The sequence below is a fragment of the Salmo trutta genome, unplaced genomic scaffold, assembly GCF_901001165.1.
Source record: "Salmo trutta unplaced genomic scaffold, fSalTru1.1, whole genome shotgun sequence".
In the NCBI taxonomy this organism is placed as follows: domain Eukaryota; kingdom Metazoa; phylum Chordata; class Actinopteri; order Salmoniformes; family Salmonidae; genus Salmo; species Salmo trutta.
In genome coordinates, this window is record NW_021822683.1 from 146,551 (window position 1) to 173,318 (window position 26,768).

The 26,768-nt window shown below is 44.8% G+C and overlaps 1 protein-coding gene and 1 long non-coding RNA gene across 2 annotated transcripts in view; both read left to right on the forward strand.

Annotated features, from left to right (window-relative positions):
* LOC115183288 (E3 SUMO-protein ligase PIAS1-like) overlaps positions 1 to 26,768 on the forward strand; it is a 92,761-nt gene that overhangs the window by 20,743 nt on the left and 45,250 nt on the right. The window lies entirely within an intron of this gene.
* Positions 15,130 to 16,269, forward strand: LOC115183287 (uncharacterized). Its single transcript, XR_003874021.1, has 2 exons — positions 15,130 to 15,258; positions 15,327 to 16,269. It is a non-coding gene; the product is annotated as an uncharacterized LOC115183287 (long non-coding RNA).

A 26,768-nucleotide genomic window follows, 5' to 3' on the forward strand; every position in this document is an offset into this window, starting at 1 on the left:
CCCTACCTCCCACTGGTAATGTTAGTGAGAATACAAGATGTTTTTAATGCTACAGGCTATACCCTACCTCCCACTGGTAATGTTAGTGAGAAGACCAGATGTTTTTAATGCTACAGGCTATATCCTACCTCCCACTGGTAATGTTAGTGAGAATACAATATGTTTTTAATGCTACAGGCTATACCCTACCTCCCAGTGGTAATGTTAGTGAGAATACTAGATGTTATTAATGCTACCTCCCAGTGGTAATGTTTGTGAGAATATTAAATGTTTTTAATGCTACAGGCTATACCCTACCTCCCAGTGGTAATGTTAGTGAGAATACTAGATGTTTTTAATGCTACAGGCTATACCCTACCTCCCACTGGTAATGTTAGTGAGAATACTAGATGTTTTTAATGCTACAGGCTATACCCTACCTCCCGGTGGTAATGTTAGTGAGAATACTAGATGTTTTTAATGCTACAGGCTATACCCTACCTCCCAGTGGTAATGTTAGTGAGAATACTAGTATGTTTTTAATGCTACATGCTATACCCTACCTCCCACTGGTAATGTTAGTGAGAATACTAGATGTTTTTAATGCTACAGGCTATACCCTACCTCCCAGTGGAATGTTAGTGAGAATACAAATGTTTTTAATGCTACAGGCTATACCCTACCTCCCAGTGGTAATGTTAGTGAGAATCTAGATGTTTTTATGCTACAGGCTATACCCTACCTTCCAGTGGTAATGTTAGTGAGAATACTAGATGTTTTTAATGCTACAGGCTATACCCTACCTCCCAGTGGTAATGTTAGTGAGAATACTAGATGTTTTTAATGCTACAGGCTATACCCTACCTCCAGTGGTAATGTTAGTGAGAATACTATATGTTTTTCTAATGCTACTTCCCCCAGTGGTAATGTAGTGAGAATACTAGATGTTTTTAATGCTACAGGCTATACCCTACCTCCCACTGGTAATGTTAGTGAGAATACAAGATGTTTTTAATGCTACAGGCTATACCCTACCTCCCACTGGTAATGTTAGTGAGAATACTAGATGTTTTTAATGCTACAGGCTATACCCTACCTCCCAGTGGTAATGTTAGTGAGAATACTAGATGTTTTTTAATGCTACAGGCTATACCCTACCTCCCAGTGGTAATGTTAGTGAGAATACAATATGTTTTTAATGCTACAGGCTATACCCTACCTCCCAGTGGTAATGTTAGTGAGAATACTAGATGTTATTAATGCTACCTCCCAGTGGTAATGTTAGTGAGAATACTAGATGTTTTTAATGCTACAGGCTATACCCTACCTCCCACTGGTAATGTTAGTGAGAATACAATATGTTTTTAATGCTACAGGCTATACCCTACCTCCCACTGGTAATGTTATTGAGAATACTAGATGTTATTAATGCTACCTCCCAGTGGTAATGTTAGTGAGAATACTAGATGTTTTTAATGCTACAGGCTATACCCTACCTCCCACTGGTAATGTTAGTGAGAATACAATATGTTTTTAATGCTACAGGCTATACCCTACCTCCCACTGGTAATGTTAGTGAGAATACTAGATGTTTTTAATGCTACAGGCTATACCCTACCTCCCAGTGGTAATGTTAGTGAGAATACAAGATGTTTTTAATGCTACAGGCTATACCCTACCTCCCAGTGGTAATGTTAGTGAGAATACTAGATGTTTTTAATGCTACAGGCTATACCCTACCTTCCAGTGGTAATGTTAGTGAGAATACTAGATGTTTTTAATGCCACAGGCTATACCCTACCTCCCAGTGGTAATGTTAGTGAGAATACTAGATGTTTTTAATGCTACAGGCTATACCCTACCTCCCGGTGGTAATGTTAGTGAGAATACTATATGTTTTTAATGCTACCTCCCAGTGGTAATGTTAGTGAGAATACTAGATGTTTTTAATGCTACAGGCTATACCCTACCTCCCAGTGGTAATGTTAGTGAGAATACAATATGTTTTTAATGCTACAGGCTATACCCTACCTCCCAGTGGTAATGTTAGTGAGAATACTAGATGTTTTTAATGCTACAGGCTATACCCTACCTCCCAGTGGTAATGTTAGTGAGAATACTAGATGTTTTTAATGCTACAGGCTATACCCTACCTCCCAGTGGTAATGTTAGTGAGAATACTAGATGTTTTTAATGCTACAGGCTATACCCTACCTCCCAGTGGTAATGTTAGTGAGAATACTAGATGTTTTTAATGCTACAGGCTATACCCTACCTCCCGGTGGTAATGTTTGTGAGAATACTAGATGTTTTTAATGCTACCTCCCAGTGGTAATGTTAGTGAGAATACTAGATGTTTTTAATGCTACAGGCTATACCCTACCTCCCAGTGGTAATGTTAGTGAGAATACTAGATGTTTTTAATGCTACAGGCTATACCCTACCTCCCACTGGTAATGTTAGTGAGAATACTATATGTTTTTAATGCTACGGGCTATACCCTACCTCCCAGTGGTAATGTTAGTGAGAATACTGTATGTTTTTAATGCTACAGGCTATACCCTACCTCCCAGTGGTAATGTTAGTGAGAATACTAGATGTTTTTAATGCTACAGGCTATACCCTACCTCCCAGTGGTAATGTTTGTGAGAATACAATATGTTTTTAATGCTACAGGCTATACCCTACCTCCCGGTGGTAATGTTAGTGAGAATACTAGATGTTTTTAATGCTACCTCCCAGTGGTAATGTTAGTGAGAATACTAGATGTTTTTAATGCTACAGGCTATACCCTACCTCCCAGTGGTAATGTTAGTGAGAATTCTAATGTTTTTAATGCTACAGGCTATACCCTATCTCCCACTGGTAATGTTAGTGAGAATACTAGATGTTTTTAATGCTACAGGCTATACCCTACCTCCCGGTGGTAATGTTAGTGAGAATACTAGATGTTTTTAATGCTACCTCCCAGTGGTAATGTTAGTGAGAATACTAGATGTTTTTAATGCTACAGGCTATACCCTACCTCCTAGTGGTAATGTTAGTGAGAATACTAGATGTTTTTAATGCTACAGGCTATACCCTACCTCCCAGTGGTAATGTTAGTGAGAATACTAGATGTTTTTAATGCTACAGGCTATACCCTACCTCCCACTGGTAATGTTAGTGAGAATACTATATGTTTTTAATGCTACGGGCTATACCCTACCTCCCAGTGGTAATGTTAGTGAGAATACTGTATGTTTTTAATGCTACAGGCTATACCCTACCTCCCAGTGGTAATGTTAGTGAGAATACTAGATGTTTTTAATGCTACAGGCTATACCCTACCTCCCAGTGGTAATGTTTGTGAGAATACAATATGTTTTTAATGCTACAGGCTATACCCTACCTCCCGGTGGTAATGTTAGTGAGAATACTAGATGTTTTTAATGCTACCTCCCAGTGGTAATGTTAGTGAGAATACTAGATGTTTTTAATGCTACAGGCTATACCCTACCTCCCAGTGGTAATGTTAGTGAGAATTCTAATGTTTTTAATGCTACAGGCTATACCCTATCTCCCACTGGTAATGTTAGTGAGAATACTAGATGTTTTTAATGCTACAGGCTATACCCTACCTCCCGGTGGTAATGTTAGTGAGAATACTAGATGTTTTTAATGCTACCTCCCAGTGGTAATGTTAGTGAGAATACTAGATGTTTTTAATGCTACAGGCTATACCCTACCTCCTAGTGGTAATGTTAGTGAGAATACTAGATGTTTTTAATGCTACAGGCTATACCCTACCTCCCACTGGTAATGTTAGTGAGAATACTAGATGTTTTTAATGCTACAGGCTATACCCTACCTCCCAGTGGTAATGTTAGTGAGAATACAATATGTTTTTAATGCTACAGGCTATAACCTACCTCCCACTGGTAATGTTAGTGAGAATACTGTATGTTTTTAATGCTACAGGCTATACCCTACCTCCCAGTGGTAATGTTAGTGAGAATACAAGATGTTTTTAATGCTACAGGCTATACCCTACCTCCCAGTGGTAATGTTAGTGAGAATACAATATGTTTTTAATGGTACAGGCTATACCCTACCTCCCAGTGTTAATGTTAGTGAGAATACAATATGTTTTTAATGCTACAGGCTATACCCTACCTCCCAGTGGTAATGTTAGTGAGAATACTAGATGTTTTTAATGCTACAGGCTATACCCTACCTCCCAGTGGTAATGTTAGTGAGAATACTAGATGTTTTTAATACTACAGGCTATACCCTACCTCCCAGTGGTAATGTTAGTGAGAATACAATTTGTTTTCAATGCTACAGGCTATACCCTACCTCCCACTGGTAATGTTAGTGAGAATACAAGATGTTTTTAATGCTACAGGCTATACCCTACCTCCCACTGGTAATGTTAGTGAGAATACTAGATGTTTTTAATGCTACAGGCTATACCCTACCTCCCAGTGGTAATGTTAGTGAGAATACTAGATGTTTTTAATGCTACAGGCTATACCCTACCTCCCAGTGGTAATGTTAGCGAGAATACTATATGTTTTTAATGCTACAGGCTATACCCTACCTCCCAGTGGTAATGTTAGTGAGAATACTAGATGTTTTTAATGCTACAGGCTATACCCTACCTCCCAGTGGTAATGTTAGTGAGAATACTAGATGTTTTTAATGCTACAGGCTATACCCTACCTCCCAGTGGTAATGTTAGTGAGAATACTAGATGTTTTTAATGCTACAGGCTATACCCTACCTCCCAGTGGTAATGTTAGTGAGAATACAAGATGTTTTTAATACTACAGGCTATACCCTACCTCCCACTGGTAATGTTAGTGAGAATACAATATGTTTTTAATGCTACAGGCTATACCCTACCTCCCAGTGGTAATGTTAGTGAGAATACAATATGTTTTTAATGCTACAGGCTATACCCTACCTCCCAGTGGTAATGTTAGTGAGAATACTAGATGTTTTTAATGCTACAGGCTATACCCTACCTCCCGGTGGTAATGTTAGTGAGAATACTGTATGTTTTTAATGCTACAGGCTATACCCTACCTCCCAGTGGTAATGTTAGTGAGAATACAATATATTTTTAATGCTACAGGCTATACCCTACCTCCCAGTGGTAATGTTAGTGAGAATACAATATGTTTTTAATGCTACAGGCTATACCCTACCTCCCACTGGTAATGTTAGTGAGAATACAAGATGTTTTTAATGCTACAGGCTATACCCTACCTCCCACTGGTAATGTTAGTGAGAATACTAGATGTTTTTAATGCTACAGGCTATACCCTACCTCCCAGTGGTAATGTTAGTGAGAATACTAGATGTTTTTAATGCTACAGGCTATACCCTACCTCCCAGTGGTAATGTTAGTGAGAATACAATATGTTTTTAATGCTACAGGCTATACCCTACCTCCCAGTGGTAATGTTAGTGAGAATACTAGATGTTTTTAATGCTACAGGCTATACCCTACCTCCCAGTGGTAATGTTAGTGAGAATACTAGATGTTTTTAATGCTACAGGCTATACCCTACCTCCCAGTGGTAATGTTAGTGAGAATACTAGATGTTATTAATGCTACCTCCCAGTGGTAATGTTAGTGAGAATACTATATGTTTTTAATGCTACAGGCTATACCCTACCTCCCACTGGTAATGTTAGTGAGATTACAATATGTTTTTAATGCTACAGGCTATACCCTACCTCCCACTGGTAATGTTAGTGAGAATACTAGATGTTTTTAATGCTACAGGCTATACCCTACCTCCCAGTGGTAATGTTAGTGAGAATACTAGATGTTTTTAATGCTACAGGCTATACCCTACCTCCCAGTGGTAATGTTAGTGAGAATACTAGATGTTATTAATGCTACCTCCCAGTGGTAATGTTAGTGAGAATACTAGATGTTTTTAATGCTACAGGCTATACCCTACCTCCCACTGGTAATGTTAGTGAGAATACAATATGTTTTTAATGCTACAGGCTATACCCTACCTCCCAGTGGTAATGTTAGTGAGAATACAATATGTTTTTAATGCTACAGGCTATACCCTACCTCCCAGTGGTAATGTTAGTGAGAATACAAGATGTTTTTAATGCTACAGGTTATACCCTACCTCCCACTGGTAATGTTAGTGAGAATACTAGATGTTTTTAATGCTACAGGCTATACCCTACCTCCCAGTGGTAATGTTAGTGAGAAGACCAGATGTTTTTAATGCTACAGGCTATACCCTACCTCCCAGTGGTAATGTTAGTGAGAATACAAGATGTTTTTAATGCTACAGGCTATACCCTACCTCCCAGTGGTAATGTTAGTGAGAATACAAGATGTTTTTAATGCTACAGGCTATACCCTACCTCCCAGTGGTAATGTTAGTGAGAATACAAGATGTTTTTAATGCTACAGGCTATACCCTACCTCCCAGTGGTAATGTTAGTGAGAATACTAGATGTTTTTAATGCTACAGGCTATACCCTACCTCCCAGTGGTAATGTTAGTGAGAATACTAGATGTTTTTAATGCCACAGGCTATACCCTACCTCCCAGTGGTAATGTTAGTGAGAATACTAGATGTTTTTAATGCTACAGGCTATACCCTACCTCCCAGTGGCAATGTTAGTGAGAAAAAGGCTTTGCTGATTTGGTGAACCATGGCTAGTGGTTGTAGTGCTCACTGAGTCAGTCTCTCCTCTGAACTAGCCTCTGTAGAGGTGGCCCAAAGTTCATCAGTTTTTTTTAACCTTTATTTAACTAGGCAAGTCAGTTAAGAACAAGTTCTGATTTACAATGACGGCCTCGGAACAGTGGCTTAACTGCCTTGTTATTTGGGGCAGAACGACAGATTTGTACCTTGTCAGCTCGGGGATTTGAACTTGCAACCTTTCGGTTACTAGTCCAACGCCCTAACCACTAGGCCTCACCAGTTGCTTGATTGGTAATGTGATCAAATGATTCAGAGCTGTCTTTCTCATCCTGTTGAGTTGCAATACAGGTCTGATTCTGTAGGGGTAACATGGGTCTGATTCTGTCGGGGTAACACGGGTCTGATTCTGTTGGGGTAACACTTGTCTGATTCTGTCGGGGTAACACGGGTCCGATTCTGTCGGGGTAACACGGGTCCGATTCTGTCGGGGTAACACGGGTACGATTCTGTCGGGGTAACACGGGTACGATTCTGTTGGGGTAACACGGGTACGATTCTGTCGGGGTAACACGGGTACGATTCTGTCGGGGTAACACGGGTACGATTCTGTCGGGGTAACACAGGTCCGATTCTGTCGGGGTAACACGGGTCTGATTCTGTGGCTCAGTTGGTAGAGCATGGTGCTTGTAATGCCAGGATAGTGGGTTCAATTCCTGGTACCACCCATACGTAAAATGTATGCACGCATTACTTTAAATCACTTTGGATTGAAGCATCTGTTAATTGGCATAGAAACCACTAGAATATTATATCTACCCCTTAGATTGGAACAGGATGTGACCCGTGCTTCAAGATGCATTGATCCGTAACTCAACATTTAGGCTCAAATCATCCATGGCTTCAAATAATCTGAGGTCCCTGAAATCTGTCATAAATAGGCCTAAAATGGCCTCAAATGTATTGCGTTGATTGTTTTTGGAAGCTATAGACAAGACGCAGACTATATTGTTTCTTAAATTGTTTAATTGTTTCTATTGTAAATGTCCTTCATCTGCATTAGTCTCATTCTGCAGACAGCTGCACCAACGGGGCTGTACAGTAACTCCTCCTGCTCTGGAAGCTTACAGGTGAAGTCTATTTGTAGGGCCTGTGGCTAGGCTAATCTCTAGATGACACGGCTTCTCTCTCTCTCTCTGTCTCTTTCTCTATCTCTATCTCTATCACATCACATCACATCACTGCTATTCAGAAGAGCGACGTGTGCTCAGTAATCACCAAAGTGGATGATGGCTGTTTTCTTCTCGTGTGTGTGTGTGTGTGTGTGTGTGTGATGATGATGATGATAGCGGTGGTGTGATGTTACTGCTTTGAACTCATAGCCTACTACTTGTCAAACTGTTCCATTGCATCATGACTAACTAGTAACTGAGAGGCTATGTTATTGGACTGGACTGTTTGACAATCAGATTCTTCACAGGTGGATTTCATTAATGGGGGACTGAGGCATATTTCCGAGTCTTGGAGCTGACTAAGGGCAACGTGCTATATTGACACAGCATGACTTCTCCTTAAGAACAGACACAGACATTTAGTTGAAGTTAAATAGATTAGTTCCTTAGATAGATGATCAATGGCATCGTCCAGCCAGACTGCTCATAGAGGACCGATGGTGGAGGTAAAACAGCACAAATACATTTGGTTTTACTGAGGTCAGTCTTCCCTTTTATTAGTCACAATATCTTTATTGTTCAATGCACAGTGTGGTGTTGAGACAGATTGTGAAATTTCATTATAGCCTTCGGGTACCAAAAGTATAATTTACAATTTCTGCCCAAAATAGCCAGCCTCTGCAAGCTACCAGCCGAGGTGATTTTGAAGCCCTGTGTTGCCGTGGAAACATGTAACTGGTGTTATGGGCTGGCTGGACATGTAATGGAAGCAGGTTTGAAAATCATTTGCATTGAAGCTTCTTTGGATAGCAAGTTTGGATGTCCAGGTTTCAGACCAGGTTTACGGCTGACGTCAGATCAGTTGAAAAGTTCTGTCTGATCAAAGCCTAGGCTATAACACTAGTGGTTGTACTGTTCCTCTTGTTGAGGAAAGGTGTGAATATGTTCTTAAATCTGCAGAGAGAAAGGTTTGAATATGTTCTTAAATATGCAGAAAGGTTTGAATATGTTCTTAAATATGCAGAAAGGTTTGAATATGTTCTTAAATCTGCAGAGAGAAAGGTTTGAATATGTTCTTAAATCTGCAGAGAGAAAGGTTTGAATATGTTCTTAAATCTGCAGAGAGAAAGGTTTGAATATGTTAAGTAGAGGTCGACCGATTATGATTTTTCAACGCCGATACCGATTATTGGAGGACCAAAAAAATCCGATTCCGATTAATCGGCCGGGTTTTTTTTTAAAAAAGTATATTTTTTTTGTTAATAAATTTTTTGTATTTTTTTATTTTCTATTTTTGTAATTTTTAAAAATGTTATTTATTTATTTGTAATAATGAGAATTACAACAATACTGAATGAACACTTATTTTAACTTAATATAATACATCAATAAAATCAATTTAGCCTCAAATAAATAATGAAACATGTTCAATTTGGTTTAAATAATGCAAAACAAAGTGTTGGCGAAGTAAAAGTGCAATATGTGCCATGTAAAAAAGCTAACGTTTAAGTTCCTTGCTCAGAACATGAGAACATATGAAAGCTGGTGGTTCCTTTTAACATGAGTCTTCAATATTCCCAGGTAAGAAGTTTTAGGTTGTAGTTATTATAGGAATTATAGGACTATTTCTCTCTATACCATTTGTATTTCATATACCTTTGACTATTGGATGTTCTTATAGGCACTTTAGTATTGCCAGTGTAACAGTATAGCTCCTACCTGGGCTCGAACCAGGAACACATCGACAACAGCCACCCTCGAAGCAGCGTTACCCATGCAGAGCAAGGGGAACAACTACTCCAAGTCTCAGAGGGAGTGACGTTTGAAACGCTATTAGCGCGCACCCCGCTAACTAGCTAGCGATTTCACATCGCTTACACCAGCCTAATCTTGGGAGTTGATAGGCTTGAAGGGGTGGGTATAATTTGTGGAACGTTCCAACAGGAATCTGTTCCAAAAAACGTAAAGTAAAAGGTTGCCAACCAACAACGCATACAAAGTAGCAACGCATACAAACCTAGCTAACTAGCTGCCGAATAGGCATCAACTCACCACGCAGCTTATTCTTAATGTTTGTCTATAGGCAACCAGAGTGAGGACAGACATTTTTCAGAATAAACGTGATGAGTGAAAAACGCTATGAAATAGACCACTCCCTACCCAGTATCTTATTCTGCCGCTATACAACTTTGTATGCGTTGTTTTTTGGCAACCTTGTTATTTACGAAGTTTTTGGAATAGATTCCTGTTGGAACGTTCCACAAATTATACCCACCTGGGTTGAAGTCATAAACAGCGCAATGCTTGAAGCACAGCGAAGGGCTGCTGGCAAAACGCACAAAAGTGCTGTTTGAATGAATGCTTGCGAGCCTACTGGTGCCTACCACCGCTCAGTCAGACCGCTCTATCAAATCATAGACTTAATTATAATAAACACACAGAAATACGAGCCTTAGGTCATTAATATGGTCGAATCCGGAAACTATCATCTCGAAAACAAAAGTTTTTTTCTTTCAGTGAAATACGGAACCGTTCTGTATTTTATCTAACGGGTGGCATCCCTAAGTCTAAATATTCCTGTTACATTGCACAACCTTCAATGTTATGTCATAATTACGTAAAATTCTGGCAAATTAGTTTGCAACGAGCCAGGCAGCCCAAACTGTTGCATATACCCTGACTCTGCGTGCAATGAACGCTAGAGATGTGACACAATTTCATGTTAGCAGGCAATATTAACTAAATATGCAGGTTTAAAAATATATACTTGTGTATTGATTTTAAAGAAAGGCATTGATGTTTATGGTTAGGTACATTGGTGCAACGACAGTGCTTTTTTCGCAAATGCGCTTGTTAAATCAACACCTGTTTGTCGAAGTAGGCTGTGATTCAATGAGAAATTAACAAGCACCGCATCGATTATATGCAACGCAGGACACGTTAGATAACTACACATGGTTGATGATATTACTAGTTTAACTAGTGATTATGTTAAGATTGATCGTTTTTTAGAAGATAAGTTTAATGCTAGCTAGCAACTTCCCTTGGCTTCTTGCTGCCCTCGCGTAACAGGTAGTCAGCCTGCCATGCAGGCTCCTCGTGGAGTGCAATATAAAGCAGGTGGTTAGAGCGTTGGACTAGTAACCGAAGGTTGCAAAAACAAATCCCCCCTGAACAAGGCAGTTAACCCCCGTTCCTAGGCCGTCATTGAAAATAAGAATGTGTTCTTAATCTGACTTGCCTAGATAAATAAAGGTGTAAAAAATAAAATATATACATTTTTAATAATCGGCAAATCGGTGGCCAAAAACACAGATTATGAAAACTTGAAATCGGCCCTAATTAATCGGCCATTCCGATTAATCGGTCGACCTCTAATGTTAAGGCTGCAGAGAGAAAGGTTTGCATATGTTCTTAAATCTGCAGAAAGAAAGGTTTGCATATGTTCTTAAATCTGTAGAGAGACAGGTTTGAATATGTTCTTAAGGTTGCAGAGAGAAAGCAGCAGAAGGATTGGGAGGGAAAATATACCACCTCTCTCAACAGATGATTTCCTCCTATGTGGGAGCAGCTCCAGTACCTATTTACAGGTTTCACAGTTTCTCCTCACAGTTAGTCCTCTGCACACCTTCCCACAGCCTTTAGTTACACTACTGCAGTACAGAGACACTGTCTAAGGATGAAAGCTAAAATAAAAACGAAATGCTTTAAATGGCCAGTTTCTTATTGTTTTTTAATTATGCTCCTATAAATAGAGAACTTAATTTTCTGATTCTGACACCATGTTACTATCGTAGACACTACATGTCAGTCAATTAAAACAACCATTACCCCAAATATTGCATAGATTTTAATGGACATGACATCAGGTTGTGACCCGGCCTCACCCTCACTTAATAATGACTAAACATAGAACTGGGCACGTCCAACGGACTCTCCCCTGGCCTCTCCCCTGGCCTCTCCCCTGGCCTCTCCAACGGCCACTCCCCTGGCCTCTCCACCGGCCACTCCCTTGGCCTCTCCACCGGCCACTCCCCTGGCCTCTCCACCGGCCACTCCCCTGGCCTCTCCACCGGCCACTCCCCTGGCCTCTCCACCGGCCACTCCCCTGGCCTCTCCACCGGCCACTCCCCTGGCCTTTCCACCGGCCACTCCCCTGGCCTCTCCACCGGCCACTCCCCTGGCCTCTCCACCGGCCACTCCCCTGAGTGGCCTCTCCACCGGCTTCTCCCCTGGCCTCTCCACCGGCCTCTCCCCTGGCCTCTCCACCGGCCTCTCCCCTGGCCTCTCCACCGGCCTCTCCCCTGGCCTCTCCACCGGCCACTCCCCTGGCCTCTCCACCGGCCACTCCCTGGCCTCTCCACCGGCCACTCCCCTGGCCTCTCCACCGGCCACTCCCCTGGCCTCTCCACCGGCCACTCCCCCGGCCACTCCCCTGGCCTCTACCCCGGCCTCTCCACGGGTCTCTCCCCTGGCCTCTCCACCGGCCTCTCCCCTGGCCTCTCCACCGGTTCTCCCCTGGCCTCTCCACCGGCCACTCCACTGGTCTCTCCCCTGGTCTTCCCCTGGCCTCTCCCATTCACCTCTGAGCTGAACATGTCTCATTAAGAAATCGAGTGTGCCGAAAACTAGATGTATTTCCAGTGGATGCTCAAACCATTTGGATTTAATTTCAGTTGGCATGTTAGGCCACAACAGAGGAAATCCCCTTTCTATTCCCGGAAACAGACATTTTAAAGAAAACATCGTAACCCTAACACTATACGTTAGTTTCACTTGTTGATTTCAGTGTCGAAACGACTGTGCAGAAATTTGCATGATGTTTCCTGTGCCATTGCAAGTTACTTGGAACTGTAGTCAGCCAGCAAGCAGAACCACACCTGACGTGAGTCTACTGAAAGAACTGTAGTCAGCCAGCAAGCAGAACCACACCTGACGTGAGTCTACTGAAAGAACTGTAGTCAGCCAGCAAGCAGAACCACACCTGACGTGAGTCTACTGAAAGAACTGTAGTCGGCCGGCAAGCAGAACCACACCTGACGTGAGTCTACTGAAAGAACTGTAGTCAGCCAGCAAGCAGAACCACACCTGACATGAGTCTACTGAAAGAACTGTAGTCAGCCAGCAAGCAGAACCACACCTGACATGAGTCTACTGAAAGAACTGTAGTCGGCCAGCAAGCAGAACCACACCTGACGTGAGTCTACTGAAAGAACTGTAGTCGGCCAGCAAGCAGAACCACACCTGACGTGAGTCTACTGAAAGAACTGTAGTCGGCCAGCAAGCAGAACCACACCTGACATGAGTCTACTGAAAGAACTGTAGTCGGCCAGCAAGCAGAACCACACCTGACATGAGTCTACTGAAAGAACTGTAGTCGGCCAGCAAGCAGAACCACACCTGACATGAGTCTACTGAAAGAACTGTAGTCGGCCAGCAAGCAGAACCACACCTGACATGAGTCTACTGAAAGAACTGTAGTCGGCCAGCAAGCAGAACCACACCTGACATGAGTCTACTGAAAGAACTGTAGTCGGCCAGCAAGCAGAACCACACCTGACATGAGTCTACTGAAAGAACTGTAGTCGGCCGGCAAGCAGAACCACACCTGACGTGAGTCTACTGAAAGAACCAGAGGGGCTACCTAATGGTCAACCTAATGGTCAACCAACTGGCCTCTGTGGACTCGCTGGCGTCTGTGGACTGTGTGGACTCGCTGGCGTCTGTGGACTGTGTGGACTCGCTGGCGTCTGTGGACTCGCTGGCGTCTGTGGACTCGCTGGCGTCTGTGGACTCGCTGGCGTCTGTGGACTCTGTGGATTCACTGGCGTCTGTGGACTCGCTGGCGTCTGTGGACTCGCTGGCCTCTGTGGACTCGCTGACCGATCTTCTATGCATGAGGCAGCATTGCACTCCAAAACCATGCCGCTGTGTAGAGGCCTATGTGTGGATGAGTGAGGGAGTTGAGACTGGAGTGCAATGGAGATGAGGTTATGAGACTAAGCACCGAGCAGTAGGCTGAGGCAGATATCTCAGTTTCTCTGATTGCAGTAGGCTGAGGCAGATATCTATATCTCTCTCTCTCTCTCTCTCTCTGATTGCAGTAGGCTGAGGCAGATATCTATTTCTCTCTCTCTCTGATTGCAGTAGGCTGAGGCAGATATCTCTCTCTCTCTGATTGCAGTAGGTTGAGGCAGATATCTCTCTCTCTCTGATTGCAGTAGGCTGAGGCAGATATCTCTCTCTGATTGCAGTAGGCTGAGGCAGATATCTCTCTCTCTCTCTCTGATTGCAGTAGGCTGAGGCGGATATCTCTCTCTCTCTCTGATTGCAGTAGGCTGAGGCAGATATCTCTCTCTCTCTCTGATTGCAGTAGGCTGAGGCAGATATCTCTCTCTCTCTGATTGCAGTAGGCTGAGGCAGATATCTCTCTCTCTGATTGCAGTAGGCTGAGGCAGATATCTCTCTCTCTGATTGCAGTAGGCTGAGGCAGATATATCTCTCTCTCTCTCTCTGATTGCAGTAGGCTGAGGCAGATATCTCTCTCTCTGATTGCAGTAGGCTGAGGCAGATATCTCTCTCTCTGATTGCAGTAGGCTGAGGCAGATATCTCTCTGTCTCTCTCTCTGATTGCAGTAGGCTGAGGCAGATATCTCTCTCTCTGATTGCAGTAGGCTGAGGCAGATATCTCTCTCTCTGATTGCAGTAGGCTGAGGCAGATATCTCTCTCTCTCTCTGATTGCAGTAGGCTGAGGCAGATATCTCTCTCTCTCTCTGATTGCAGTAGGCTGAGGCAGATATCTCTCTCTCTCTCTCTCTGATTGCAGTAGGCTGAGGCAGATATCTCTCTCTCTCTCTGATTGCAGTAGGCTGAGGCAGATATCTCTCTCTCTCTGATTGCAGTAGGCTGAGGCAGATATCTCTCTCTCTGATTGCAGTAGGCTGAGGCAGATATCTCTCTCTCTGATTGCAGTAGGCTGAGGCAGATATATCTCTCTCTCTCTCTCTGATTGCAGTAGGCTGAGGCAGATATCTCTCTCTCTGATTGCAGTAGGCTGAGGCAGATATCTCTCTCTCTGATTGCAGTAGGCTGAGGCAGATATCTCTCTCTCTCTCTCTCTGATTGCAGTAGGCTGAGGCAGATATCTCTCTCTCTGATTGCAGTAGGCTGAGGCAGATATCTCTCTCTCTGATTGCAGTAGGCTGAGGCAGATATCTCTCTCTCTCTCTGATTGCAGTAGGCTGAGGCAGATATCTCTCTCTCTCTCTGATTGCAGTAGGCTGAGGCAGATATCTCTCTCTCTCTCTCTCTGATTGCAGTAGGCTGAGGCAGATATCTCTCTCTCTCTCTCTCTCTGATTTCAGTGCTGGACTGGACTGCAGTAACGGTCCCCAGGTTGTCACAACAAGCTAGAGAAGTAACATGGGCTCTTCTAATGGTACGGAACCCTTTCCAGCTACTTGGCTAGTGCCTAGCTTACCGTCTAACACCGGGTCCTTACTATAGGTTGTGTGAATCATGGAGCCCTTTCCAGCTACTTGGCTAGTGCCTAGCTTACCGTCTAACTCCGGGTCCTTACTATAGGTTGTGTGAATCATGGAGCCCTTTCCAGCTACTTGGCTAGTGCCTAGCTTACCGTCTAACACCGGGTCCTTACTATAGGTTGTGTGAATCATGGAGCCCTTTCCAGCTACTTGGCTAGTGCCTAGCTTACCGTCTAACTCCGGGTCCTTACTATAGGTTGTGTGAATCATGGAGCCCTTTCCAGCTACTTGGCTAGTGCCTAGCTTACCGTCTAACTCCGGGTCCTTACTATAGGTTGTGTGAATCATGGAGCCCTTTCCAGCTACTTGGCTAGTGCCTAGCTTACCGTCTAACTCCGGGTCCTTACTATAGGTTGTGTGAATCATGGAGCCCTTTCCAGCTACTTGGCTAGTGCCTAGCTTACCGTCTAACTCCGGGTCCTTACTATAGGTTGTGTGAATCATGGAGCCCTTTCCAGCTACTTGGCTAGTGCCTAGCTTACCGTCTAACTCCGGGTCCTTACTATAGGTTGTGTGAATCATGGAGCCCTTTCCAGCTACTTGGCTAGTGCCTAGCTTACCGTCTAACTCCGGGTCCTTACTATAGGTTGTGTGAATCATGGAGCCCTTTCCAGCTACTTGGCTAGTGCCTAGCTTACCGTCTAACTCCGGGTCCTTACTATAGGTTGTGTGAATCATGGAGCCCTTTCCAGCTACTTGGCTAGTGCCTAGCTTACCGTCTAACTCCGGGTCCTTACTATAGGTTGTGTGAACCAGGGAGGTGGAAGAACACAGGACCTGCATGGGCGAAGAAAGGAAAAGAAACTAGGCGTCCAATGACGATGCTGCGGAGATCGAAGACGTGCGCACAATCTTGCAACCCATCCGTTGCAAGTGATAGTTTCACCTACCACACCGTCTCTCTCTCTCTGGTAGTTTCACCTACCACACCGTGTCTCTCTCTCTCTCTCTCTCTGATAGTTTCACCTACCACACCGTCTCTCTCTCTCTCTCTCTCTCTCTGGTAGTTTCACCTACCACACCGTCTCTCTCTCTCTCTCTGGTAGTTTCACCTACCACACCGTCTCTCTCTCTCTCTCTCTCTGGTAGTTTCACCTACCACACCGTGTCTCTCTCTCTCTCTCTCTCTGATAGTTTCACCTACCACACCGTCTCTCTCTCTCTCTCTGGTAGTTTCACCTACCACACCGTCTCTCTCTCTCTCTCTGGTAGTTTCACCTACCACACCGTGTCTCTCTCTCTCTCTCTGGTAGTTTCACCTACCACACCGTCTCTCTCTCTCTCTCTGGTAGTTTCACCTACCACACCGTCTCTCTCTCTCTCTCTCTCTGGTAGTTTCACCTACCACACCGTCTCTCTCTCTCTCTCTCTCTCTCTCTCTCTCTGGTAGTTTCACCTACCACACCGTCTCTCTCTCTCTCTCTCCGATAGTTTCACCTACCACACCGTCTCTCTCTCTCTCTGATAGTTTCACCTACCACACCGTCTCTCTCTCTCTCTCTCTCTCTCCGGTAGTTTCACCTACCACACCGTCTCTCTCTCTCTCTCTCTCTGGTAGTTTCACCTACCACACCGTCGCTCTTGCTCTCGCTCTCTCCCTCTCTGGTAGTTTCACCTACCACACCGTCTCTCTCTCTCTCTCTCTCTCTCTCTCTCTGGTAGTTTCACCTACCACACCGTCTCTCTCTCTTTCTCTCTGGTAGTTTCACCTACCACACCGTCTCTCTCTCTCTCTCTCTCTGGTAGTTTCACCTACCACACCGTCTCTCTCTCTCTCTCTCTCTCTCTCTCTCTCTGATAGTTTCACCTACCACACCGTCTCTCTCTCTCTCTCTCTCTCTCTCTCTCTCTCTCTCTCTCTCTCTCTCTCTGGTAGTTTCACCTACCACACCGTCTCTCTCTCTCACTCTGATAGTTTCACCTACCACACTGTCTCTCTCTCTCTCTCTCTCTCTCTCTCCTTCTCTCTCTCTCTCTCTTTCTCTCCCTCTTCTCTCTCTGGTAGTTTCACCTACCACACCATCTCTCTCTCTCTCTCTCTCTCTGGTAGTTTCACCTACCACACCGTCTCTCTCTCTCTCTCTCTGGTAGTTTCACCTACCACACCGTCTCTCTCTCTCTCTCTCTCTGATAGTTTCACCTACCACTCTCTCTCTCTCTCTCTCTCTCTCTCTCTCTCTCTCTCTCTCTCTCTCTCTCTCTCTGGTAGTTTCACCTACCACACCGTCTCTCTCTCTCTCTCTGGTAGTTTCACCTACCACACCATCTCTCTCTCTCTCTCTCTCTCTCTCTCTCTCTCTCTCTCTCTCTCTCTCTCTCTCTCTCTCTCTCTGATAGTTTCACCTACCACACCGTCTCTCTCTCTCTCTCTCTCTCTCTCTCTCTCTCTCTCTCTCTCTCTCTCTCTCTCTCTCTCTCTCTCTCTCTCTCTCTCTCTCTCTGATAGTTTCACCTACCACACCGTCTCTCTCTCTCTCTCTCTCTCTCTCTCTGGTAGTTTCACCTACCACACTGTCTCTCTCTGCCTTCCTCAACCTCTTTCATGCTCTCCCTTCCTCTGTGGATGATTGAGGCCAAGGTCTAGGGAGAGGTCAGCCATAATCCAGCAGGTGGTTTCCTGTGTTGCTGGGAAGTTATTTATGTCTCCCCCCCCGTGAGTGGGTTGTGTACACAGACAATGCAGCAACCTGTACACTGGCATTACACTAGCAGCAACCTGTACACTGGCGTCACACTAGCAGCAACCTGTACACTGGCGTCACTCTAGCAGCAACCTGTACACTGGCGTCACACTAGCAGCAACCTGTACACTGGCGTCACACTAGCAGCAACCTGTACACTGGCGTCACACTAGCAGCAACCTGTACACTGGCGTCACACTAGCAGCAACCTGTACACTGGCGTCACACTAGCAGCAACCTGTACACTGGCGTTACACTAGCAGCAACCTGTACACTGGCGTCACACTAGCAGCAACCTGTACACTGGCGTCACACTAGCAGCGACCTGTACACTGGCGTCACACTAGCAGCGACCTGTACACTGGCGTCACACTAGCAGCGACCTGTACACTGGCGTCACTCTAGCAGCAACCTGTACACTGGCGTCATTCTAGCAGCAACCTGTACACTGGCGTCACACTAGCAGCAACCTGTACACTGGCGTCACACTAGCAGCAACCTGTACACTGGCGTCACACTAGCAGCAACCTGTACACTGGCGTCACACTAGCAGCAACCTGTACACTGGCGTCACACTAGCAGCAACCTGTACACTGGCGTCACACTAGCAGCAACCTGTACACTGGCGTCACACTAGCAGCAACCTGTACACTGGCGTCACACTAGCAGCATTGACTCCACTCTTTTGGTTTCAGGTTAAAAAAACATGGTAGTGGCAAAGTCTGGACTTGCGTTGTGCTGCTCAGTCTAACCGGGGGTTGAGAAATCAGCCCTGCCTGTGGGCAAGCTGGGACCAAACTTCTGTAGCCCGGGGCAACGTGGCCCTCCTGCCTTTCTGCCAGACATACACTACAGCCTAGGTAGGTCCTGTCTGAACCACATCCTTCAAAGGAAAAGGGGGAATGTCCTCCTCCATTAAGTCTCCATACTGTCCTGGTAGATGTAGTAGAAGTACTAGTCTCTGTCTCTCCTGTAGCTAGCTCCTTCCTCCTGAGACAGTAACGTGCTCTGTCTCTCCTGTAGCTAGCTCCTTCCTCCTGAGACAGTAACGTGCTCTGTCTCTCCTGTAGCTAGCTCCTTCCTCCTGAGACAGTGACGTGCTCTGTCTCTCCTGTAGCTAGCTCCTTCCTCCTGAGACAGTAATGTGCTCTGTCTCTCCTGTAGCTAGCTCCTTCCTCCTGAGACAGTAACGTGCTCTGTCTCTCCTGTAGCTAGCTCCTTCCTCCTGAGACAGTGACGTGCTCTGTCTCTCCTGTAGCTAGCTCCTTCCTCCTGAGACAGTAATGTGCTCTGTCTCTCCTGTAGCTAGCTCCTTCCTCCTGAGACAGTAGCGTGCTCTGTCTCTCCTGTAGCTAGCTCCTTCCTCCTGAGACAGTAACGTGCTCTGTCTCTCCTGTAGCTAGCTCCTTCCTCCTGAGACAGTAACGTGCTCTGCTTGTGTAATATACCCAGAGAGCACAATGAAATTAGGTATTTTCCGAGTTGATCTCGAGCCAGTGGCTCTGGAAGGCTGAGAGATGGGAGAATGGATAGTGGGAGGGGGAGAGAGGATGGGGGAGGGAGGATGAGGATGGAGTGGGGGAAGGTGGATGGAGGGGGGTGCTGGTACACAGACTAAAGCTCTACTCTCTCTAGCAGGGTTTTATATAATGGGCAGGTACAGTCCACCCCCACAACAGCCACACACACACATCCATAAACGCACACACTGCAGAGCTGAGCCGAGCCGCCTGGCAGGCCGTAATCAGTTTCATCTCCCAGTCACCTAGCTAGAAATGAGGAGCTGCATCTCTGTTAGCCAGTAAGACACCCGGTATAGAACAGACAAGGAGATGTGCAGTGTGTGTTTCTGACGTAACGTGGATGCATTAATCCCTCCATGGCTCTGGCTATCCAGCTAGATTAGAGTTTGGGGAAAGGTTATCCTGAAGTTGTGGACCACAGAACACAGCAAATCTCTAGATTACACTGATGGAGGGTCAAAAGCTGCGTCCAGACAGGAAACATGCCGTCTTTGGTACTCTGTGACTATTATTAATGATGGGGGAAATCGATACAGCGGTCTAAGGCACTGCATTTCAGGGCTAGAGGCGTCACTACAGACCATGGTTCAATTCCAGGCTGTATCACAACCGGCCATGATTGGGAGTCCCGTAGGGCTGCGCACAGTTGGCCAAGCGTCGTTAGGGTTTGGCCGGGGTAGGCCGTCATTGTAAATAAGAATTTGTTCTTAACTGACTTGCCTAGTTAAATAAAAGTTAAATAAAAAAATATATTGGGATATTATTTTGGATGATATATCGTATTTTTGCGCTAGTTTGCTGTACCTGCACCAAAACATTAGTACTTGTATTTCCATGACTGATCAAAACTTGTTTTCTCATGACTGACTCTCCTCTCTCTGCAGCAGACATATTGTGAACAATATGTTTGGAACATTGAATTACAATAAAATCCCAGTGTGGAATCACAGTACATATAGAATGGTGAGGATCACCATACAGATCGTATCAACACCTCAGACTGGTGATCATATCATGAGGACCCTGGCCATTCCTATCCCACACTAATCTGTGATAATACTGTATCCTGTCTCACGAGAGTTGTTGTCTGCCTGTTAATGGAAGAACTAGGATTTTATTTATTTCACCTTTATTTAACCAGGTAGGCTAGTTGAGAACAAGTTCTCATTTACAACTGCGACCTGGCCAAGATAAAGCAAAGCAGTGTGACACAAACAACAACACAGAGTTACACATGGAATAAACAAACATACAGTCAATAACACAATAGGAAAAAAAGTTTGTTTATATACAGTGTGTGCAAATGGCGTGAGGAGGTAAGGCAATAAATAGGCCATCGCAGCAAGGTAATTACAATTTAGCAGATTAACACTGGAGTGATAGATGAGCAGATGATGATGTGCAAGTAGAGATACTGGTGTGCAAAAGAGCAGAAAAGTAAATAAAAACAATATGGGGATGAGGTAGGTAGATTGGGTGGGCTATTTACAGATGGACTACGTACAGCTGCAGCGATCGGTTAGCTGATGTTTAAAGTTGGTGAGGGAAATATAAGTCTCCAGCTTCAGCGATCTTTGCAATTCGTTCCAGTCACTGGCAGCAGAGAACTGGAAGGAAAGGCGGCCAAATGAGGTGTTGGCTTTGGGGATGACCAGTGAGATATACTTGCTAGAGCGCGTGCTACGGGTGGGTGTTGTTATCGTGACCAGTGAGCTGAGATAAGGCAGAGCTTTACCTAGCATAGACTTATAGATGACCTGGAGCCAGTGGGCCTGGCGACGAATATCTAGCATGGGCCAGCCGACTAGAGTATACAGGTCGCAGTGGTGGGTGGTATAAGACGCTTTGGTAACAAAACGGATGGCACTGTGATAGACTGTATCCAATTTGCTGAGTAGAGTATTGGAAGTTATTTTGTAGATGACATCGCCGAAGTCGAGGATCGGTAGGATAGTCAGTTTTACTAGGGTAAGTTTGACGGCGTGGGTGAAGGAGGCTTTGTTGCGAAATAGAAAGCCGATTCTAGATTTGATTTTGGATTGGGGATGTTTGATATGAGTCTGGAAAGAGAGTTTACAGTCTAGCCAGACACCAAGGTATTTGTAGTTGTCAATGTATTCTAGGTCAGAACCGTCCAGAGTAGTGATGTTAGTTGGGCGGGCGGGTGCAGGCAGCGAACGGTTGGAAGAGCATGCATTTGGTTTTACTAGCGTTTAAGAGCAGTTGGAGGCCACGGAAGGAGTGTTGTATGGCATTGAAGCTCGTTTGGAGGTTAGTTAACACAGTGTCCAAAGAAGGGCCAGAAGTATACAGAATGGTGTCGTCTGTGTAGAGGTGGATCAGGGAATCACCCGCAGCAAGAGCGACATCGTTGATTTATATACAGAGAAAAGAGTCGGCCCGAGAATTGAACCCTGTGGTACCCCCATAGAGACTGCCAGAGGTCCGGACAACAGGCCCTCCGATTTGACACACTGATCTCTGTCTGCGAAGTAGTTTGTGAACCAGGCGAGGCAGTCATTTTTTAAACCAAGGCTATTGAGTCTGACAATAAGAATGTTGTGATTGACAGAGTCGAAAGCCTTGGCCAGGTCGATGAATACGGCTGCACAGTACTGTCTTTTATCGATGGCGGTTATGATATCGTTTAGTACCTTGAGCCTGGCTGAGGTGCACCCGTGACCAGCTCGGAAACTGTATTGCACAGCAGAGAAGATATGGTGGGATTAGAAATGGTCGGTGATCTGTTTATTAACTTGGCTTTCGAAGACTTTAGAAAGGCAGGGCAGGATGGATATAGGTCTATAACAGTTTGGGTCTAGAGTGTCACCCCCTTTGAAGAGGGGGATGACCGCGGCAGCTTTCCTATCTTTAGGGATCTCGGACGATACGAAAGAGAGGTTAAACAGACTGGTAATACGGGTTGCAACAATGGCGGCGGATAATTTTAGAAAGAGAGGGTCCAGATTGTCTAGCCCAGCTGATTTGTACGGGTCTAGGATTTGCAGCTCTTTCAGAACATCTGCTATCTGGATTTGGGTGAAGGAGAAGCTGGGGAGGCTCTGGCAAGTAGCTGCGGAGGGTGCTGAGCTGTTGGTTGGGGTAGCCAGGAGCAAAGCATGGCCAGCCGTAGAGAAATGCTTATTGAAATTTTCGATTATCATGGATTTATCGGTGGTGACCGTGTTACCTAGCCTCAGTGCAGTGGGCAGCTGAGAGGTGGTGCTCTTGTTCTCCATGGACTTTACAGTGTCCCAAAACTTTTTGGAGTTAGAGCTACAGGATGCAAATTTCTGTTTGAAAAAGCTAACCTTTGCTTTCTTGACTGACTGCGTGTATTGGTTCCTGACTTCCCTGAACAGTTGCATATCGCGGGGACTTTTCGATGCTATTGCAGTTCGCCACAGGATGTTTTTGTGCTGGTCAAGAGCAGTCAGGTCTGGAGTGAACCAAGGGCTATATCTATTCTTAGTTCTACATTTTTTTAAAAGGGCATGCTTATTTAAGATTGTGAGGAAATTACTTTTAAAGAATGACCAGGCATCCTCGACTGACTGGATGAGGTCAATATCCTTCCAGGATACCCGGGCCAGGTCGATTAGAAAGGCCTGCTCGCAGAAGTGTTTTAGGGAGCGTTTTACAGTGATGAGGGGTGGTCGTTTGACCGCGGACCCATAGCGTATGCAGGCAATGAGGCAGTGTTCGCTGAGATCCTGATTGAAAACAGCAGAGGTGTATTTGGAAGGCAAGTTGGTCAGGATAATGTCTATGAGGGTGCCCATGTTTACGGATTTAGGGTTGTTCCTGGTGGTTTCCTTGATAATTTGTGTGAGATTGAGGGCATCTATCTTAGATTGTAGGACTGCTGGGGTGTTAAGCATATCCCAGTTTAGGTCACCTAACAGAATGAACTCTGAAGATAGATGGGGGGGCAATCAAGTCACATATGGTGTACAGGGCACAGTTGGGAGCTGAGGGGGGTCTATAACAGGCGGCAACAGTGAGAGACTTATTTCTGGAGAGATGCATTTTTAAAATTAGAAGCTCAAACTGTTTGGGCATAGACTTGGAAAGTATGACAGAACTTTGCAAGCTATCTCTGCAGTAGATTGCAACTCCTCCCCCTTTGGCAGGTGTATCTTGATGGAACATGTTGTAGTTGGGTATGGAAATCTCCGAATTTTTGGTGGCTTTCCTAAGCCAGGATTCATACACGGCAAGGATGAAGATCAAGTGTTGGAAATCCAGTGTCTTTTCTGTCCTGAAAGAAGAGCTTTCAAAGTCTTCTGATTTGTGTTGTGTATCACGTTACGTAATATTTTCTCTTTTTCGAGCAATGGACAATCAAAACCAGGTGAAGGTCATTTTGTTTTAAGAATGTTTTAAGAACCAGACATGTTGAATCAACCGATTTCACACTGGCACATTTTGTAATTTCAAGCCAAGGAAAGTGCAAATAGATCACAAATAGGTCATGCTAGATTCAACACCCAGGCTAGGGTAGGAATGCACGATATGGGCCAAAAAAACTCAATGCTAATTATTTATTTTCTTACCTAGTATTGGGATTGTGATTGACTTGCAATATAGATCAAAACACTTGAACTGTTTAAGTCATAGAAATATAATAGTTTATATTAAGAAGCAAAGTGGAAGGTGGCATCGTTCTTGTTTGGAACAATCTGTTCACCTGCATTTGACCTAACAGAACAGCATGCAAACTTCTAGTGAATTTAACAGCGAGAAGGATGGAACTTTGATTGGCAGGGGGCGGAGCTTGGTGTGTGTGGAAAGCAGCCGCAGAAAGAGAGAGACGACAAACTGACCAAACTATTAAAAACTGACGTTACACACGGCTGAGTGGCGTTTTCAAAATATTTCAGCGATATGGATATTGCACATGTCAATATTGTGATTTAGATGGAGAATGTGAATTTAAAATTAGATGTGAATTAGATAGAGAATGTGGATTTACATGTGAATTGGATGGAGAATGTGAATTTAGATTTAGATGTGAATTAGATGGAGAATGTGAATTTAGATGTGAATTGGATGGAGAATGTGAATTTAGATTTAGATGTGAAATAGATAGAGAATGTGGATTTAGATGTGATTTAGATTTAGATGTGAATTGGATGGAAAATGTGGATTTAGATGTGAATTGGATGGATTGTGCAGCTCTATCATGGCCTACCTAAAATGTGGCCATTTTTAGTTGAACATGTATTTTCTTTCTCAATCAGCCCCTCGGCAGGCAGAAGGGACTTTGTATCACTTCAATCTCACCTAGCTTCTTCTATGCCAGATTTTGGTAGACTGCTGAATGTCTCAGTATAATTCTTTACACGGTGTGAGTGAGTATGGAGGCATGTGGTTGTGTGACTGTGCCTTGAATGTGTGCGGCATTAGACTTGTGTGCATGGCTGCTTTGTGCGTGTTAGTATTGTGTTAGCATTGTGCAGTGTGCACACTCTTTTTGCAAGCTTGGCCTTGGCGTGTTAGTTCTGTAGTGGGCAAGCACCTTTTGTGCCAGTACTGGCTACTGGCCCCTTCATGTGTACTGGACTGCTCGTTTTTGGAGAAGCTCACATGAGATGAAAAGCATTGGAATGGGTAGTTGTGTGTGTGTGTGTGTGTGTGTGTGTGTGTGTGTGTGTGTGTGTGTGTGTGTGTGTGTGTGTGTGTGTGTGAGAGAGAGAGAGAGCACTAGTGACTCCCAAGTCCTGCATCAGAGTGTATTTGCCAGCCCCAGCAGTTCTATAGCCCCATGCCTCTTCTGACCGATGAAACAGTCTGTTCAAAGAGGCTGCCGTCTGCCGCGCAGCTGAGCACTGGCCTGCCTGCATACGCCTTCAAAGGCCCTTTTTACTGTCTGGTTGGTTTGATTCCGGCCTGTGTTGTGGAGGGGGGCTACAACACGGTAGGGCACTAACAGGTGTGTGTTCAGTCTGGATAGGAGACAGACTGTGTGGCAGTAGTCCTATGTGTTTGAACTAGCCTAAATGTGGACGTACATGTAAGGGCTTTTACATTTCTGTGTCAGAGGGTTGCATGTGTCCGTACTTTAATGTGTGGACGTGTTGGTGTGCACGCGGGTTTTCATCTCCGTTGTCTCTGTGTGTGGGAGGTTTAGTAACATCTAAACCTCTGACGCAGTGTATCACTCTGAGTAGGACCCATATCAGTCCTTCACTACTATCACTAACCAGTACCTCTCTCTCTCTTTCGCTCTCGCTCTCTCGCTCTCATCACTAACCAATACCTCTCGCTCTCTGTTTTTCTGCTCTATCCCTCCCTCCCCCCCTTTCTTTTGGTCTCTCCATCTCCTTTCCTCCCCCTCTCGCACTTTTTCTCCCGCTCTTTGTCTCTCTCTCTCCCTCCCTTTCTACCCCTCCCCGCTCTCTCTTGCTCCCTGCCTCTCTCAATCTCCCCTCCCTGCCTTTCTCTCTTGATATGGGAGTCTTTGTGGATCTGTGTAATCTGAGGGAAATATGTGTCTCTAATATGGTCATACCAAATACCTAGGTGTCTGGTTAGACTGTAACTCTCCTTCCAGACTCACATTAAGCATCTCCAATCCAAAATTTAATCTAGAATTGGCTTCCTATTTCACAACAAAGCATCCTTCACTCATGCTGCCAAACATACTGTTCCTAATCATTTAACCCATTGTCTTACAAACCTTGGGCATTAGTCAAGGCAAATTGATTATTGATTATTATCATCAAGATATAAAATTCCTTTAACACATACTCTCGTAAAACTGACCATCCTACCGATAATCGACTTTGGCGATGTCATTTACAAAATAGCCCCCAACACTCTACTCAACAAATTGGATGCAGTCTATTACAGTGCCATCTGTTTTGTCAGCAAAGCCCCATATACTACCCACCACTGCGACCTGTACACTCTCGTTGGCTGGCCCTCGCTTCATACTCGTCGCCAAACCCACTGGCTCCAGGTCATCTACAAGATCCTGCTAGGTAAAGTCCCCCCTTATCTCAGCTCACTGGTCACCATAGCAGCACCCACCCGTAGCACGCGCTCCAGCAGGTATATCTCTCTAGTCACCCCCAATGCCAATTCCTGCTTTGGCCGCCTTTCCTTCCAGTTCTCTGCTGCCAATGACTGGAATGAATTGCAAAATTCACTGAAGCTCTTACCTCCCTCACTAGCTTTAAGCACCAGCTGTCTGAG